This window comes from Diceros bicornis, chromosome 17, assembly GCF_020826845.1.
Source record: "Diceros bicornis minor isolate mBicDic1 chromosome 17, mDicBic1.mat.cur, whole genome shotgun sequence".
NCBI classification, from domain to species: Eukaryota; Metazoa; Chordata; class Mammalia; order Perissodactyla; family Rhinocerotidae; genus Diceros; species Diceros bicornis.
The window spans coordinates 26035166-26054359 of record NC_080756.1 but is presented as its reverse complement, the minus strand read 5'-3'; positions in this window follow the sequence as shown (position 1 = coordinate 26054359).

Genomic DNA, 19194 nt, shown 5'->3' with positions numbered 1-19194 from the left:
GAGAGCTTGACTTGGGGTACCAGTACTGGGCATGTCAGGTGTCAAGCATTTTAAAACCTTCTACAGGTGAGAAATAAAATGTGAAATGTGTGTTCTGTTTGTTTGTTTTTGTTTTTGTTTTTTTGGTGAGGAAGATTAGCCCTGAGCTAACATCTGTTGCCAATCCTCCTCTTTTTGCTGAGGAATATTGGCCCTGGGCTAACATCCGTGCCCATCTTCCTCCACTTTATATGTGGGATGCCGCCACACTAAGTGGTGCATGTGTCTGCACCTAGGATCCCAACCCTTGAACCCTGGGCCGCTGAAACGGAGCACGTGCACTCTACCACTACACTACCGGGCTAGCCCCATGTGTGTTTTTTTATTGTCCAAAAATTAAAGCTGCCCCCTGTTGACTGGCTAGGATTAAAAACTTTGATGACCAGGTTTACAACGGTTTGTTCCAGTCCAAAAATCCTGTAAATACACCAGATAATTCTAGCCTACACACCTGTTCAAACAGCAACAAAGATAAAACCAACTAGTGGAAAGACCAACCCCTTTCTTTCCTTAATGAGGCTCCACTGATTTTTGCAAACAAATGAAAGACACTAAATTGCCCTAAATGCCCTTTTTTTCCCAGGCAATAAGACTGATGCGGGTGTTCCCAGCTGACTCAAGGCGATAAGGCCTCACAGATGGACAATAAAATGCTTTTGCAGCTCCAAGGGTATTCCCTAGGACCCTTTGTTTGCATCAGAGCTTTGGACATTTGGGAGTGTATCCTGTTGGTCCCAAGACAAACATTTTTTTTTGTCTGTTTCACAGGTTAATGACCAAAACCTCTAAAAAGTCACAAAGAAGCTCATGAGGAGGTCAGAGGCTGCCCAAAAGTTGTTTCGTTTCTGGTCCATGAACTCAGTAGAGACCTGAGATCCAGCCTGGAGTAACTCTTAGCACCCTGTCATTACCTACAAGAGCAGGGAGATGGCTTCCTTCCAGGGGCTTCTGTTTTGTAAGTTCAGCTCTACCCAGAAGACTGAGGTCTAGTGCTGTGCTGTTCAGTGTGGGAGCCATGAGCCATGTGTGCCTGCTGAGCACTTGAAATGTGGCTACAAGTGAAATGCGCTGTAAGCGTAAAATACACACCAGATTTCAGAAGCTTAGCATGAAAAAAACACATGAAAATATTTCAATATTTTTATATCCATTACAGTTTGAAATGAAAATATTATAAAATTAATTTCACCGGTTTCTTTTTTACTTTTTCTTTTTTTTGGTGAGGAAGATTGGCCTTGAGCTAATATCTATGCCTGTCTTCCTCTATTTGTGTGTGGGTCGCTGCCATGGCATGGCTTGATGTGTGATAGGTCTGTGCCCAGGATGTGAACCCGTGAACCCGGGCCACGGAAGAGGAGTGTGCTGAACTTAACCATTATGCCACCAGGCCAGCCTCTCTTTTTCACTTTTTCTAATGTGCCTACTAGACAACTTAAGATTACACACATGGCTTACGTTGTATTTCTATCGGAAAGTGCAGCTGTAGAGGAAGGACGCCATGAGTCTCTCAGATTTTCCTGCTAAATTTGAAGAATTTGGGAATTCTTCATTATTTTGTTGAACACCGTTTGGTTAGACATATAACCTCACTGTTCCTAGGAGCTGATTGTTTCATCTCTTTAGCTGATTGTTTTATAGAGATAACACAATTTGTCCTGCAATTTGTGATTGTCCTGTAAATCTGATGCCAGTGTCACATGACTTCCATTTTGACTTAATAAAAGCTGAAGGAGTGAAATTAGGCAGAGGATGAACTAATAAAGGCAGATGGAAAAAGAAGGAAGGAAAGAAAAATGCACTATATTTGGAAATTTCTACTCAAAATGGATCTACAGGGTGTAGGTTATTTTCTACATTTTTATAGAGGAAGAAACAGTGGCTCAGAGTTAAAGTAACTTTCCCAAAGTAATACAGTTCATACCTGTCAGATGACTCAAAAGATTTAACAAACTCCAAAGCACAAACTCTTTTTCTACATCACAATGAAACTTTTTTTGTTGTTGTTTTTGAGGAAGATTTGCCCTGAGCTAACATCTGTTGCCAATCTTCCTCTTTTTTTTCACTTGAGGAAGATTATCCCTGAGCTAACATCTGTGCCAATTTTCTTCTATTTTATAAGTGAGTCACTGCCTCAGCATGGCTGACAAGTGGTGTAGGTCCAGGCCTGGGATCCGAACCTGTGAACCCAGGCCACCAAAGCTGAGCACACTGGACTTAACCACTACACCACAGGGCCAGCCCCAATTGACAACTTTTGAAAAATTAAACAGTAACAATCGATTTTGGAGATGTTTCTTTTATTAATCACACATGTCTTTAAGATTTATGCTGGTGCTGGGGCTTATTTGTCAAATTATTTTAATATTGATTGAAGTATGTAGAAGAAACTTTATTCATAGGAGCTTTTACTCACGAGAGGTCAATAAGTATTCTATCTGCCCTCTTCCTTCTCTTCCAGTTGTGTAACATTAAATAGCCACTTACGCAACATGGACTTAATGATACAACTCTCATAAGGCTGTTGAGGGGCTAAGAGAAGGTCATATGGGAGAAAATGCTTATAGAACATAAACTTGCCAGAGCCAGCCTCCCCAAACCCTCCTCCCACTCTTGAATGGACTTAAGATAGTGATTTCACCTTGTTCTGCTATATTTTTATTATATTGCCAGACATTTGGGGCCACTTGTCGTCTCTGTAAATAAGATATAACATGAAAAAGGTAGAAATTATAAGGACCTTATGGGTCATCCACTCCATTGTTCTCTTAACACAGGACTGTTTTTCAGGAACCACAGACAAGTCTCATAAAGTTTCCTTCCAATAATCCATTCCTGCCCCTTTGATATTTTTACTCAAGAAGATTTTTTCCCTTTGCTAACCTAATTTTTCCTCGTTAATTACTTTGGTTGAAAATGAGAAAGATATTGGAAGACTGGAATTGGAATTGGAAGAATTAATGGAATTGGAAGATTTACCATCATCCCATAACTTGCGCTTCTCTAGACTAGCTTATCCTATGGCCTTGAACTGCCTTCTTTTCTTCACTTTCATTGCTATCTCCTGAAACCCATTTACATGAATTTTCATTCGACTGGTTCTTATTTATTAAGTATGTAGAGATTATTATTATAGATAGAGCGATGGATTGCTACCATTATTTTAGAAAGTTCTCCTCTAAAGTCAGTCAGTATTTGTGTTCTCGCTTAGGCTAGACTCTACGAGAATGATTTAAGGAATTTGGAGATGATAATCAACGGTTTGTTGTTTGCTGCTGTTGGCTTGGTTAGTTTCCCATTTTAACATTCTAGACTAAAAGTTAGATAAAGGATGGTGGAGCAGGAAGGTCAACACAAAAGGTGCCATTTGTTCATCAAGACTTGACATGGAGTCAATGCAGTCAGTGTACAGGTAGTGGTGGAACTAACTGAGACAATCAAAGTGTCGCACTAGGTCCCTTAGGCTATGAGGGTTCTGCCAATGCAAATGCACTCTCTCTACAGGGGTTGGAGGCGTTGCTAAGGTTTGTTAATAACCAAAAAGAACAAAATGTAGAGAAAATGAGAGTGACTCCTCTCACTATTTATCTGTTGATCTACTTTCAAAACACTTTTCCTGTTCTTTAATCTCCATGTGTTTAGAGATTTTATTTCACGAGGGAGGAATGTTATTGATCACAAATGTTCTTCCCACCAAGAGACACAGCAATGGTTCCACTGAACCGGAAGTTGAGACTGCCATCAGGCCACTTAGGGCACCTCATGTCACTGAAACAGCATGAAGAAATGGATATGTTTTAGCTAGGAGATTAATCCTGATTGTCAAGGGGAAATTGAGTTGGTTGCCAAAGGTGGTGCCAAAGATGACCATGCTTCGAACTTGGAAGATTCTCTGAATGACACAAATCCTTCAGGAATAAAGATGTGGGTTACCACATCAGGCAAAGAATCAAGATTAGTTTAGGTACTTGATGAGGTTAGAGAAAATTTAGGTTATTAATAGAAGAAGAATATTATAAATACCAACTACAGTTGTGTGAGTGGTTTCACAAACAAAGGCCATAGTAGTCGTGTGTAATTTTCCTTGCTTTGATATGAATATATCCAGGTATATTAACCAATCTTTTCCTCTGCTCAATTCTCATATAATCTAAGGTGTGTTAGCAATGATTAACCCTGTATCTCAGTAGTAAGCTACATGATATTAAAGGAGGAGTGTGAATCATCTAGAAAAGAAATAAATATTCATCCAGAGAAGCATGAAATGCTACGGGACTTTGTGTTTCGTCTTTTGTAGAGATCAGCATATCTTCAAATAAATGAAGGATAGTTGCAATATACTAGGTGGAAACACAATGTTTTTGTCTTTATTGGGAAATTAAATATGGGTAAAGGGCTATTTATGGATAGTGAGTTGACCCCACCACTAACACTTCTAAGGCTGTTAACTATATTTCCAAGAATTCTCTTCCCTGTATGGTTCTGGCATAGAGTTTGCCAGGGAGAAGATCTACTGGGGATTTGGAAGTTGGAAATAAAGCACAAGCCACTATTTTGGGGAGGACATGGTGGGAGGATGTTGGACAGATGTGGTAGCCCTATAGACTTCTCCAGGAGCCTTACTTCACAGCTGTGACTCCTAGACATGGTAGCATCATAGATCTCTCCATGCTCCCCTCCTCCACAGTCATGGCAGCCAGATGTGGTGGCTTCTTGACCTTCTCAGTGACTCTGACTTGGCCACCTCCTCCAGTGCTGTGGGCTGAAGTCACAAGTAATGGCTTCTCTGATGTTCTAGTTGCAGTCTTTCAGGTGTTTGCTGCCCAGTTCTTCCCACATTCATAAACCTCTAATTCCCATATTATTTATATCACTTTATTTTCAACACATGTAATGGCTGTTTCCCTAACTGAACCCAGACAAAGATAGTGTGTGATCAAGTGATCATTGGGCTATATAACTCATTATTATTTCCTTATTTTCATTCCTTCAACTTTAATTGCCATAAATCTTGGGACCTAATATTTTATTATAAGCATTATGCTTATAACTTATTGATGTCATATTTGTAAATAAGTAGACAAATACAATTTTTGGTTGCTAGAACATTGACCTGGAAATATTTTGAAACAGACTGGTTGAAATGATGTTAACATTTAACTCTTTATGACTTTGAATGAGTTATAAAAAATGACAATGGGACACACTAACGTTTTATACTGATAGTTTGCTTCCAGGTAAGATGATGTTTAGGAGGCAGTAACATCAAAACATCTAGATGAATACTGAAGAAATCAACCATCATCTGATGTTTGAGTACATAGTGTTAAACATTTTGATGCTTTCAATATTTTAGAGTTTTGTCATTTTGTAAATAAAATGCAAAAATGATTCATTAAGTTTTAACTTTTTATCCAGATGTTTGTCATAGTGCTATTAGAGGAAAAACCTAAACTGCCATTTGCTTTAATTCCCATATTAATGCAAAAGAAATCTAATTAAATAGTCTAAATGCTGAACCAGTGAATTAAGCAGCTCTAGTTCTATAAATAAGACAATTTCATCAAATGCTCTTGCTGTTTCTGGACTCACATCAAATCACTTTGGTCTAATGCCAGTTTCATGGATTTCGTGGCAAAAGAATGACTTGTTAAAATGTAATTAAATATGAACTATTTCCCATTGCAGTTTTGTAAGCTAAAGCATACTTAGGTGTGAGTCGATAATAAAACATAAACAAGTAGGTTCCCAAACACAAACCTCTCCCATATCAATCAAGAAAATAATGGCTTGCTAAATATGTCTACTCTATCAGTCGGGATAATTTCAGCTTCAAGTGAATACATATCTAATTGAACCTGGATTAAACAATGAAGATAATTTAGTATTTCATAAAACATGGATTATGAAATCCCCAAAACCAAATTATGCTAATTTTTAGACTTGTTTAGAAAATGTATGGCCAAAGCCTCAGTGACAAGGATTTTAAACTGTGTTGGAGGAATAACTGACAATGAATTGATCTGTTTGAGGGATCTTTGAACTTTTTAAAAGCAAATCTTCATAATATTCTGTACATTACTATGCTTTCTGGAACTGTGCTCACATACATATTCAATAAAAATAGATTTTTACAGAAAAATTTCTGTTGCAATTATTCTGAATATTCTGATTAAAGGAGATTTATCACATGTCAAATATGATAAATTCTTGCAATCATAGAATCTCAGGATTGGAGTGGATCTTAACATTTATCTATCGAATAAATTCAGAGAATCAAAGTTTAATAAACTATACTTAACATAAACTATATCAGGCATTATCTAATTTTTGTTGCTGGCAACAAGACCTTGCTGCAAAGACTTATTGTGATTACCAGTTATCATACTCTAAAAATGCAAAAGTTTCAGTTAATGCAATCTGTAGGCAGTAGAATGTCATATAAACCAACTCCATCCATAAATCTAAATTATCATTATTTTTAAATTGTTCCAGGGAAATCATAACCCTAGACTTTTGTTGCCAATAGTAACAAGCCAAATGCTAAAATATCAAAGAAATTTGCTGACTTGTTAATCTGATCCTGATGATGCACTGATATGTCTACAGTTTAGAAACCTCATTGAATAGCTAGTAAACATCAAGACAAGCTGATGGAGGATATTAAACCATTTCTATGCCAAATCTTAGACCAAGAGAATCAGTCTTTTCAGTTGTAAGAGGTACAGCATCCTAAGCAGTATTTTGTCTATTAAACTTTAGGAAAATGTTTTGAAAAAGACAAGTTATCTGACCTTAACAACAATAATACTATATTTCTGACTATAAAAGTAATACATGCTCCTTATTATATAAAATTTGGAAAATATAAACAGCATAAAGTATGAAGAAAAAATAAAAGTCTCATAATGTTACAATCTATATTTTGAAAATATTACTTATGTATATAAATTTATTTACATATATAAATTTAATTCAAAGGACATATACAACTTTGTGTATTACATTCTAACATTTTCCATTGTTAAATATTGTTTAAGAATATGATTTTTAATTTCCCAATATTATTCACGCATTTGGATGTACCATAATTAATTTAACCTGTTTCCTATAACTGGAAAATTAGATTGTTTACATTTTTTTATCACTACAAATAATTCTTCGATGAAAATCTCTGAAAATAATTTTTGAGAGTATAACAGATTATTTCCTTAGATTACTTCCCTAGATGAGTCATTGTTGAGTCAAATGTTATGAACATTTTTAAGATTTTGGATTTATATTTCCTAATTGTCTTTACTGAGATTCTCAGAGATTAGGTTCTTCAACCTCTGATATGATAAGATTGTGTCGTGGGTGGCTGGTTCTCAGCTTCTTCATATGTCTTGATCTTTTCTGCTGACCTTGCCTTGAACCTGTTGGGAGGATGTTCTTAAAGCCTCTAGATGGACCCTCTGGGGCTAGCTTCTGGTTGTCCTTGAGGATCTCCTGACCCTGAATATCTGTTCTGCTTCTTCCTCAGTTTGAAGGCCTTGTTTTAGAAATCTACTACTTCACCTCACATTCTTTTTTCAGGCCATTGTCTTGCCTACATCTGATGAACCCTGTTTCACCATATGGCCACTTGCCAAGAGATTGGAGTCTGGCTTTTGAATTCCAGATTAATGGCTAAGAGCCTATTACTGATAACTTCCCAGAAGTAGACAGCCTTAACAGTGACCACTAAGGTGATCATATAATTTAGTGTCCAAATAGGAATGCATTTAAGGGTAGAAGGGGACGCTATTAATAATTATGCCAGGACAGCAGGCATAAAGTGGGACTGTCCCAGGCAACCCAAGATGTCTGGTTACTCCTGGATTCCTTATCTCCATGTATGCCCACCAGTTGGGACATTTTGTGCTACATCTCCATGGTTGATTGACTCTGCCTCTGTGGTTACACTCAAGTCTTGCCATAAAATACAACCTTAAATTCTCTGCTGTATAAGCCTCATTATAATGCTGGTTGAGAGAAATTCTATTTAATAATATTTATGAATGAATACTTGCAAGGCCTGCAGCTTTTCCTCTCCTCTAAGATATCCTAAATTAGGCTATCTATCAAACCAGATGTTAGAGTTGCATTCTTGGAACCCAAGTTAATTGCCATCTGGTATCATTTTCTTTTAGGATATATTGGGGCACATTTTAAGAAAAAGTTGTGTGAAATTTGTTGCTTTATCAGTTGTTGACATGTTGTAAAGAAGGCACTTTTGTCCTCAGTGTCATTGTTGTGAGAACAATGGGACAAATTCTTCTCCGGTCTTGATTTAAGGAGAAGCAGCTATGTCTCTTCTGGGCCATTGGTTTATCCCTATTGTACAGACACTGAGCCTTGTAACATTTTGTGTTTCTCTCTTTGCTTTGGTCATCAGTAAGCTCAGAGCCAAATTTTGCCACATTTCTTGCAAAGGTACAAGGCTTTGTATATATTTCTCATACCTGGCTTTATTATTTTTCCACCCTTATTCCTCTTAGCCCGAATCCCCACATCTTGTTTGCAATTTTGTAATATAGTTTTTGTTATTGTTTTTTTGTTAGCTACCTCAGATCTTCTGTGGAAGGAGGTAGTACATAATTATATTAGTAAGTAAATAATAAAGTGCTAGTTATACAGAGGGGTAGTAATACAGACTGGGGGAAACTTTGTTGTTTATTTATAACTAAGTCCTCTTCAGATTATTGCTGGAAGTATTTCTTTTTTAACATGAGATCAGTGATACTGTCTCTTTCATGTTTTTATCTCTATGTTCTTCTTTTCCACAGGTTCCATTCCAAGAGAGACTAAATGATTTCAAGTCTCTCCTTTCTTACAAAACTGAAACCCTTACTCTAGGGTTTAAAACTAAAACTCCAGATCCCCTCCATTCTCTGCCATCTCCTTCTCTCCATGTTGAAAGAAGGGTCTGCAGTTACCGTCTCCATTACTTACCTTTCACTTCTCTACCCCCTGAAGCTGTCCCTTGAAAATCAGCCAGATTTCCTCAGTGTTCCATCCAAGGGATACTTCTCATTGCTGGACTTACTTATCTTTCAATTCTTCTTCCTCAGAATGTGCTGTTCCCATGAAGCCCTTGACACTATATGCTGCTGGAATTTTTATTTTTATTTTTTTGCTGAGGAAAATTAGCCCTGAGCTAACATCTGTGGCCAATATTCCTTCATTTTGTACGTGGGTTGCCACCACAGCATGGCTGACGAGTGGTGTGGGTCTGCTCTCAGGATCTGAAGCCAGGCCGCTGAAGTGGAGCCCAGTAAACTTAACCGCTATACCATGGGGCTGGCCTCTGCTGGAAAATTTTTACTCTGTCTTTCTGGCCACTCTTTCTCAGCTTCTTTTTCAGGCTCCTCTAACTCTACCTTTCCCTTAAAAGTTAGTGTTTCTCGGGGTTTGGTTCTACTCCCTCTTTTTGTTCTACCCACACATCCTGTGCAGTCTCATTCATCTCCTAAATTATATCTCTAGCCTGATAACTTTCCTGATCTCAGTTGCCTATTACACATTGATGTCTAGATATCTTGCAGGCATATCACACTCAGCACCTTTTCATCTTGGTCTTTCTTCCCTGGACCTGTTCCTTCTTTTGTTTTTTTCTAGCTTTGAGACTGTTACCACCAGATGTCTTCTTGTCAACTCCAAAAACCAAGGAGTCTTCTTTGACTTCTTTCTGTCCCTGCCTCTCTCCAAACAGTCACCAAGTCCTGGTGATATGTTGCCTGAGCATCTCTTAAATCACTACCATTGTAGCTGATCCCACCACAGGGACTCTATTCTCTCATTCACCTTAATATCGCTTGTGCTTCGCACAGTGCCAGGGACGTAATAAGTGGTTATGATAGTTCTTGATTGAATAATTAAATTAATTTTAGAAAATTGAGAAACAGTAAGAGATAACAGAAGTGGAATACGGATTTTAAAAAATATCCTTCACGTTATTAGCACACGATTTATTTAAACAAGCCAAATGAGTCCAATATTTTTTACATTGATTCGTTTTTTGGAACATCTATATCAAAAACATATACTTAGAAATGTATTTTTCATGACTTCCAGGAGACTGTTTCCCCACATTTTATGTGGGAAAATACTGTACAGTGAGTAATTTAGTCATATGAGCCTTTGGCTGAGATTTAACGTATAAACATTTAATGTAAGAAAACACCAAAATGAAGAAACAGTATATAAGTTGAAGGTTGCTACAGTGAAATTTCATGTATTATTTGCTTTTAGGGAAGCAAGAACCACATTTCTAAATATCTTTGAAATCTACTTATAAAATTCACAATGAGAGAGGCTCTTTAACAAATTCTAATTTATAAAAGTTAAGTTCAGCTTCAGTTTAGTGATAAAATTCTAATTGTTCAACATACATGTGTTCATAATGAGACAGCCAAGAGTATGGGTAATTGGGTAGCTCTTTTGAAAATTGAATCCTGGTAGTTTCTTTATCTGGTAATTAGTAACTGGATGCTTCACTTTTCCAGGGCACTATTTTTAAAGATTTTCCTGAAAGCTTCTGCAAAGCAGTATTCACATCTAATATTGAGTCTTTCTGGCCATCCAACACTACAGCTCTTTAAGGAATGAGAAGAGGAAAAGATTACTTATGACGGGCCATATGTGGAGAGTGGAATTGCTTCTTGAGGTTGTGTTCGCACTACAGGACTGTCTAAGTTTTACTTGGTTGGCATGAGAATCTTAGAGATTCTGTTCTGCCACCCTGGATGAACATCATTATGTTGAGATGCTTTTACAGTCAGGGGAGAGTGGGGTGTGTTGGTAGATGAACTATAGTCACTTGAGCCTGGATGCTGTTTAGAGGTTGATGTTTAGAGATTGCACCCTTGTGGGTATCCCTGGAGACAGGGCAAGGAGACATCAGCTAATGTCATCACAGTTAATGTCTTCATAAATCGTCTTATTGCTCCTGACCGTTAGAATCTTGATGTTGACTTGGTAGAGTACTAAATGAACTCTCATTAACTTTAAAGTTAGGGTTGTTTAGACACTGGATGGGCAGATTTCCAGTATACAACTGGATGTTTGCATTTTTTATTTGTTAGAGATTCCTTTGACCTTGGTGAAAGCCAAAAGAGAGGAAACAGCATTCAAGGAGGCAGAATTTAAAATGAAAAACACATGGACTAGAAGCTCTCTGTGGAATCAAAGCATGGAACACTGATTAGGAATGTAGTGGTGTTTGCCCTTGCACAGTTTGGCTCCATCACTCAGAGGAATGCCTGATGTTTGATTGTCCACGTGCAATAGGCACAATAAAAAAAAGATAATGATTGGGCAGTAAAATTTCTCATATAGTTTCTCCAAAGTATAAACATCTTTTGATCACATATATGTGTCTGAAGTGTGCTGTGAATTTGTTAATGGCTGTGAAGATCATACGTGTCTTTCATTTCATCTATTTCAAGACATCAAATTAAAAGGTCGTTGATTGCTATGATCCTTCCATATTCCATAAGGGAGAGCTTGCATAACAAAAGCCATAAATTTACAATTTAGATATGGAAGATTTCTTACAGGTGGCTCTGACTGCCTTATAGCAGATGCTCTTCTGTATTAAAATTACTTATATTATTAACTAACATTTATCCTCTTATATAATGATAGCATCAACATTTACAAAGGAAAACACGTCAATTACCCACATGAAAATTAATCTGCTGAAATTAGATTTTAGAAATAAGCCCCAAAACACTTTTCTGTCACTTTGCAGAATTGCCATGAATCTAACATATATTTTTAAAAATTTCATTACATAATAGTAAATTTTTTTTCTTCCAGTATATTATGACCTTTTCCACTAATATTTTTGTCTCGAAGTCTTTAATCAAAGAATGTGATTTTTATAATAAAGTTAATAAGTTAGATTCATTGCGCACTATGAAGTATATATAACTGAACAAATGAACTGCTGGATGCTTACTAAAGGATGAGTCAGCTCTGTATATAAAAGGAAATACTAGTTCTTTCATCTTCTGCCTCCTCCTCTAGTCAAGAAGGATGATGAGATTTTAAAAACCGTACTTCACATGCCCTTACTTATCCTGTTTCAATGTTGATTGCTCTTTCCTTTTATTCTATGCTTGGTGAAACCCTACCCATCCTTCAAAGGCCAGTGCAAATGTCATTTTCCCCAGAAGAACTCTTCATGGAAGGAATCAACTTGCCTTCCTCTGAGTTCCCTTTGCCCTGGGCCACAGGGCCGGGCCACACCTATGACAAAGACACACTGTCTGCTGTGGTTTTTAGTAAAAGTGGGGATGGGACTTCACCGTATTTGTGGCCCACTGGGTGGTACAATATCTGTCACAGAGTCATGTTTGATTTAAAAATGAAGCATAAAATAAGTTGATGGTCTTTAGATATATTTCAAATGAAAATAACATTATTTCCCTACTAACTCAAGGAAATAAAAATAGGACATGGAAGAAATAAACATTTATTATCTTCATGTCCTGAGTGATGAGATCCAAGCGTAATGGCTTATATTTTATTTTGTTTCTCTTCCTGTACTGGTTTTGGGATAGATAAAAGACCAAAACAGCTAAATATCAGCAATGTTTATGAAAAAAACAACCTATTTAATTTGCCTAAAATGGCTCTATTGTCTCCAATTTTGTTTAAGAATCATCTCTCGTTATTTGGCTCCAGATACCCTACTGCTCAAAGAATCATAACCATCAACAGTGAAATCTCTGTTAGCTGTAGCATAATTCAGCTTTGAAGATTAGCTTTACGGGAGGTGCATAAAAGGTGTTTATTGTGCAGTGTGTCCTTATATTTACTTTTAATGAAAAGATGATATAAAACATGAATAAAATTTTAAAAATATAAGTAGAATATGATAATAAACCCTAATGCAACTATTTTCATTTTTGCCACTGACTTTCCTTATTTGTATGTGTATACACATTTTATATAGCTGTAATCATATTGAAACTACCATTTTTCGTTATGCTTTTTAACTGAACACCATATTGTATTATTTCCTGATGTTTCAGCTGGTCTTCGTTATTACAATGTTAGGGAAAGTATATTTTTCTATCATGTCATTTTGCCATAATGTATACATATAAAAAATATATACATATATAATACATATACATATGTATATTATACTATACATAATATAAATGTAAATTAAATTTACTATTTACATAATATACATTTAAACAAGTATATATATTTACCTATCATCTCTCTATCTATTTATCTATCATCTAGCTAGCTAGCTAAATCTCTATTCAAAATCCCAAATAAGTCTTTCAGGCTACCTAAATGAAATATAAAATTCGCTCTATTTTCTTCTGAAAATTTTATTTAATTTTCCCGGAGATTTGTGTCAAAATTCAAAATGTTTTTGTCAGAGAAATGGACTGTTGAACTAATGACATGGGGACTAGCAGGATAAGAGCTTGCAGCTAGGAATTTTCTTTCTTTTTTCAGATGAATGGAATATCTTATTTTCTTTAAAACAAATTTTTGAATGCTTACTATGTTTCAGGAATTGGGATTTTGCTGGAATCACAAAAATGAACACAATAGACATATCTGTCAACTTCTAGAACTTATATTCCAGTGGAGGTGAGAAGCTAAAAACAGATAAGTGGACAAATAAATAAAATATTTATGAATTATAACACATCAAGGAAGGATTTTTTTTGAAAAAACATCTCAGATAACAAATGTCTGTTTGGGGTGAGATGTTGGTGAGCTCCTTATTGGCCCTCTGATTAAGTGGAGGTAAAGGAGTCAGGATGCCTGGGGAAAGCTTTCAGGCAGTGGGAACAGCATGAGAGAGAGCTCTGAGGTGGAGAAGAGCTACATGAGAAACTAGGAGTGGGAGGGGGTAAGAGGGAGCCTCAGATAGTGAGCAGAGGGTAAATGGCATGAGACGAGATATAAGCAATAGTTAGGATCAGATTGAGGGACCAGATAGTCTTGGACTTGTTGGCTAGGGTTACTAATGCGGACTTTGTTCTGAGTGTAGCGTGAAACCTTGGAATGATTAATCAATGTAGTAACATTGTCCAATTTCCATATTAAGAAGTTTACTTTTCACGTGATGTGGAGAATGAATTGGGAGAGTAAGAAAGGCAAAGGAGACCATGTAGGAGGCAGTTGCAATTGTCCAGGTCAGACATACTGGCATCGCTGAGCAGAGGAAATAGAGAGTAGTAGGCAAAAGCAAGATGTGTCTTTCAGGTGAGAACAATGGTATAAGGTGATGTTTGGATGTGGGAAGTACAAGAAAAGAGATCAAGAATGACAAATATCTGACTTAAGCAACTCTGGCTGGTGGTAATATTTACTGAGATGTGGGAGACGTATGGGTTGGTAGGGTGGGTAGCAGTGGTGATGTTGAGTAGTCAGACGGATACAATGAATCTGGGGCTCAGAAAAGTGGCCTGGATGGAGAGACTGGTAGACTCCTTTCGCGGTGGGGGAAGACCCTACCCTATGGCTAAGGCCCCCTGACTGTGAATGTGTCTTTGTCTTAACTGTGCCGTTAAATCTAAGGATATGGATGGAATCATTTAGGTAGAGATAGCAGAGAAAGAAAAAAAGTCATCTTAAGACCAAGCTTGGGAACACCAACATTTAAAGGTTGGGTGGAGTTGGAGAAGCTGACAAAGGAGACTTAACTTGTGAAACTTTAGCTGTATCTGTATTATCTCTAAAAAGTCTTGAGAAAAATAATTATAAAATGCACTGATAAATCTAGATGACAGGTACATAAATGTCTGTTCTATTATGTCCTGCAGTTTTTAAAATATATTTAAATGCTACTTAATTTAAACTATTTAAAATTAAATTACAGAATGCTTTGCAAAAGTCGTTCATAACACGATAACATTACATAATACAAACCTCGCAAACTCACTCACTTATTTCTTTATTAGTTAACACTGAGGTGCTTATAATGCTAAATGATGTAGATAATAGAGCATAATATGTAGGGTCACCTACTAGAGAAATTTTAAAGTGACCTTAAAAGGTAAGTCTCTGAAATGAAACTGTCTTCAATTTGCATTCTCCTTCTGCTGTGAACCATAGGTCTCAAAGCAGGAAGGGACTGTAAAGCCATCTAATCAATCACATCATTTTCTGATGAAGAAACTGACTCGCAGAGATGCTGAAGGGCTTTCTCACAGTCTCAGCCAGGTCTTCCGAATTCTCACCCAAGATACTTCTTGTGGTTCCATGTAAAGACACATTTAGATGACACATATCCAGGGACAGCTTTATACTATATTAGAAATACACTTTTTAAACTACAGATTTAGCTTACATGAAGTTTGAAAAAGCTTAAGCAGATTGTTTTATAATATAAGCTTTGGTTTTAACAATCTCTGTGCTTTTTGTTACTTCGTTAGGCTGTGAGAAACTTTTCTACGATACAAATAATAGAGAGCTGTGAGATATATTTTGATTTAAGCAAGCTGATTAAATAACAAAACATACCTAAAAGACAAAGGTGATTAAACACATTACAAAAGGAATTTTTCCTTTATACAAATATTCCCTAAGCTATTTCCCTAAATATCAAGATCTCCTAATATAGGAATAACAAATAGATTTCATTGGGTATAGCATCTCTAGTTGACCAGTTGTGGCTTTCTGGAGCAAGTGTGGAGAAAAGACCATGCCTGGACTTTTGGGTATATTAGTCAGAGTTCTCCAGAACCAATAGGATATTATATATAATATATATATAATATAATATATATGTTACATATTTCTCTATAGAAATACCTATTCATTTTAAGGAATTGGCTCATGCGATTGTGGGGGCTGGCAAGCGTGGAATTTGTAGGGCAGGCCAACAGGCTGGAAATTTAGGTAAGAGTTGATGTTGCAGTCTTCAGGCAAAATTGCTTTTTCTTCTAGAAACTTCAGCCTTTGCTCTTAAGGCTTTCAAAGTTTTGGATGAGACCCACACATATCATGGAGGATAATCTGCTTTACTCAAAGTAAAGCATTTACTGATAGTAAATGTTCATCACATCTAAATAATATCTTCACAGCAATAGCTAGACTGTTGTTTAACCAAACAACTGGGCACTATAGCCTGGCCATGTTGACACATAAAGTTAACATCACACTGGGGAAGAGTGCAATGAATGCCTGCAGTGTGCGAGGAGGGATGAGAGGCATCCTTCCTGCCATGAGTTTGCCATCACTATCCTGATCGTATTTGGATGTTCTTTTAGTGTAGAAAACCCCTTTTATTGGTAAAACTTCAAGAATATTATTGTATAAAGTGAAATAACTTAAGTCCTAAATATTTTTTAATTTGAAAGGCAAGAAGATAAAGACTTTATATCTCGTGAAGAGAGTTTTCAATAAATGTACATTTTACTTTATTGTTGCATCATTTTCTAAGGGTGTTTTAAATCCTTCCCATCCCGTTCCACCCCATTATATAGTTTCAGCCCACATTCACCCATCTATGCTGTAGAGAGGTCTTCAGTGGTCATACTTTTATACTTTTACTTAGAGAAATTACTGTCTGGATTTTTCAGTAACTAACCACCACTTACAGTCCCAAGATCAAAATGAGAATCGTGAAAAAATATTTAATAAGCATTTGATGGGTCTCCTTCAGTCTACTGTGTTAGTTTTAATCTTTTGAGTGATGTGGCACATCGTAAACCTCTGGTGACTTCATCAGTGTCTCATATAATGTGATGTGCTGCAGCTCAAACAATTGTGCTATTGTATCAAATAATGCCTATAGTTTCAGAAAATGGTGGGGGAAAGTCTCATTTCAGAAGTGGCTTCGGCTATACATTTTAGTTGGAGGAACTTTGAAATAAGACTTAAAATAATAACCTTTGTTATAAAAACATCTTAATATAAGAGCATTCAAAAAATCTCAGAAAAAATAAGCCCTTAGAAGTAAAACAATCCTTACCAAAGGAAGGATACTTGGATAATATTTGAGTAAAACAAAATCCAACAAGTATTTTTATTAGAGTGTTCGTTTTGTTCCCCTTTAAAATGTTTTGTATTATTGAATATCACATGTCTCTCTGAATTTCTGTTTTCGGGCACTTTTCCTGCTAGGCACATATGGAAAGGGTGAATGTCTGGAGTAAAATTTGAATGATATTATAAACTATGAGCAAGGATCTTGAAGGATTAATGCAGTTAAAAGAGCTAAAACTATGTCTGAAGTTAGATTTAGACAACCATTTTGCTTACCTATACTCTTTTTATAGAAAATACAGAAAGCAGATCTTATAAAATCCTATTTCTGTATGTGTTTACGTTTTGATGTTGGTATCAATTTACTCTCCTACAGATGCTCAGTATTATTATGTTTTGAACACAGAGAAATTTCATATGTGTAAAACCACAGAGAATTCTAGTGGTGGACATTTATGAATCCGGAAATGATTTCCATGGAGAACTTTCGCTCAGAATCTCTTTGCTGATCCGTGAAGTCTCTTTCCCCTAGGGCTTGTGTCTCCTAAACAAGCTGAAGCATTGTGATTCTTAGATGTCAGAGGTGAATTTAAGAGTCATGGACAAAAGCAGGGGTAGATATGGGCAATTACTTCAGTAAATCAGGCCCAAAATGTACTGTTAATATTTGGATCATTTATCATTAATTCTCTACTTTGCTGTGGTTGTAAAGACATGGTCTTTCTTTCCTTTCATAATTTTAAATTTAGACCTCCAGAGAACAAAATGCACCAATCCATTGCCTTCCTGTGGCTACTGTCATCTCAGAATCATCTCTGAGGCACAGTGAGTGAGTCAGTCAATGCAGGACTCAGAGGCCAGGCCAGACTCCACACTGGGGTGCGGCTGGCCAAGCTGGGGAGATACTGTTGTTGACTGCACATTTTATCACACGCCAGACCATAGGGCACACATGCTTTCAGCAGACCTTCCAACAAATCTGGAAGGTAAGCTTATTACTCCTATTTTTCAAATAAGACAGCTAGTTTAAGAGTTAGTTGCCCAAGACTTCAGAAGTTCAGACCTAGGATTGAAATCTGGCTGTGTTTCCAAACCCTGCTTTGTTTTTGCTGTACTTTTGTTATTATTTTCATTGCTGAACCCATTTTGAGTTTACTTACCCAACTTGTACATTTTGGGTTTACTTACCCAACTTGTTAGTGACTAGCTCCACAAAAAAATATGACAAATGATACCGATCAGTGCCAGGAGACGTTTAATGTTTCACCAGCTTTCAAAAGCAGATCATCAAAGCATTTGAATTCTTGTCACAGCATCAGCTCACAAAGCTGAAATAAATAGGGTACACTGATAGTGGAGATGAGGGGTCCTTTAAGTAAGAACGCAGAATGCCCTGAATTGATTTGGTTGTAGTGTAGGCCTGAAATCGGTAATCATTCAAAACTCAGGGCAGATGGTCTGTAGCGCTATCGTATACTCCTGGGTATTTATCACTTAGGATTCAGCAGCATTTTGCCTGTTCTCATTAGGTAATTACATTAAAAATATTCCTGATCACAGGAAAGAAAAACTTAATTACTAAATCTTGATTAAACCTTGTGCTAGAGGCTAACCTCTTGACCAGTGACATATGACTATGATAAAAGGAAAGCAAGCTAGTAAATTCCTTAGTTTGCTCCCAGCAAACTCCCAGGTACTGATCTAGGACATGTGTTTGCTTTCTCTTTGTTTTGCTCTTTCTTAGCATCAATGATTACAAATAATAGTAGCAGCACTGAAACTATGTGTATTGTTGACAATTGCAACATCTTTTCCTACGTGTGTCTTGATTTTGCTATAATTCCAAACCTCTTGAAATACACTCCAAATTGAAATCCAAATATACTCTTGAAGAAAAGCTTTGGTGGCTGACAAATGGGTGTCAACACATTTCCTTTCTTCTGCCTCCTATTCATAGGTAGAGAGCATATCATTTGCATTGATATACAATTAGAGCATAACTTGCATTTCAATTTTTATTGAATCATATGTAATGATAAACTAAAACCTCTCTGAAACTCTTTTTGTGTCTTTGACACTTTTATATTTTAAATTGTATCATCATCAGGCTAATATTGCCAGGCTAGATATTTCTCACAAAATGTTTTGAGTTTACTATTAGATATT